Consider the following 1,331-nt stretch of genomic DNA (forward strand, 5'->3'; position numbering starts at 1 on the left):
ATCACAAAAACAATATGTAATTATATATGTGTTTTCTGATGGTCTTAGGCGACCCCTGTGACAGGGTCGTTCAACTCCCAAAGGGGTCGTGACCCACAGATTGAGAACCGCTACTCTAGACCCTAGTATCCTCATGGTCTGCAGCTAATCGCAGTACCCTCTCATTCACATGTGTACCACCTATGTATAGATATCTACACAAATAGACAAATATGTAAATTGACCATACCTCCATGACACCCCAACAGCCAATTCAGGAGGGAATATGCAAATTAGTGGGACAAAGATGGTGGTGGCCACAGAGCCAGCCAGAGTGGGCAGGAGACTTGGGTCACCCCCGGCGACAGAGGAAGCCAAGCTTCCTGCCCACCTGGGCTGGCTGCTGAAGGTGGGGCCTGTGGGCGGTGGCCACGGAGCAGGCCTGAGCGCACGGGAGGCTTGGGTTGCCTGGGCTGGCAGCTGAAAGAGGGGCCTGCAAACAGCCCCTCAACTCATCACCCAGGCTGGCCACGCCTCCCAGTGGGGACCCTCATCCCATGGGGGCGTGGCTGGCCTGCAAACTGCCCCAGCCCCTCATCCAGGCTGGCACCATCCTCAGTGGGGACCCCCACCCCAATGGGAGCATGGCCAGCCTGCAAACCACCACAGGTCCCTCGCCCAGGCCTCCCTGCCCCCGAAGGTAACCCCCACCCTGATCCAGGGCACCCTTCAGGGCAAACCAGCTGGTCCCCACCTGTGCACCAGGCCTCTACCTATACTAATAAAAGGATAATATGCTAATTAGACTGGGAGACCTTCCAGGAGACCTTCCGGATGTTCTTCTGGACAAACCGATGGTGGCAGGGCCAAGGTAGAGGTAGTTAGGGGCCAAGAGGGGAGGGCAGTTGTGGGTGATCAGGCCAGTGGTGGGGGGCTGTTGGTGGTGATCAGGCTGGCGGGGGGGAGGGTTCAGTTGGGGGTGAGCAGGCCAGCAGGGGGGCAGTTGGGAGTGAGCAGGCTGGTGGGAGGGCAGGTGGGGGCAAGCAGGCCGGCAGGCAGGTGAACGGTTAGGAGCCAGCAGTCCCGGATTGCGAGAGGGATGTCCAACTGCCGGTTTAGGCCTGATCCCACAGGTATCAGGCCTAAACCAGCAGTTGGACATCCCCTGAGGGGTCCCAGATTGAAGAGGGTGCTGGTTGGGCTGAGGGACACCCCCCCCGCCCATGCACGAATTTTGTGCACTGGGCCACTATTGTGTGTGTGTGTATCCTATCTAATAAAAGAGAAACATGGTAATTAGCCGTATGGCCGCTACCCTTCCCATTGGCTAATCAGTGAGATATGCAAATTAA

The sequence above is a fragment of the Myotis brandtii genome, unplaced genomic scaffold (assembly GCF_000412655.1).
Source record: "Myotis brandtii unplaced genomic scaffold, ASM41265v1 scaffold1084, whole genome shotgun sequence".
Taxonomy (NCBI): domain Eukaryota; kingdom Metazoa; phylum Chordata; class Mammalia; order Chiroptera; family Vespertilionidae; genus Myotis; species Myotis brandtii.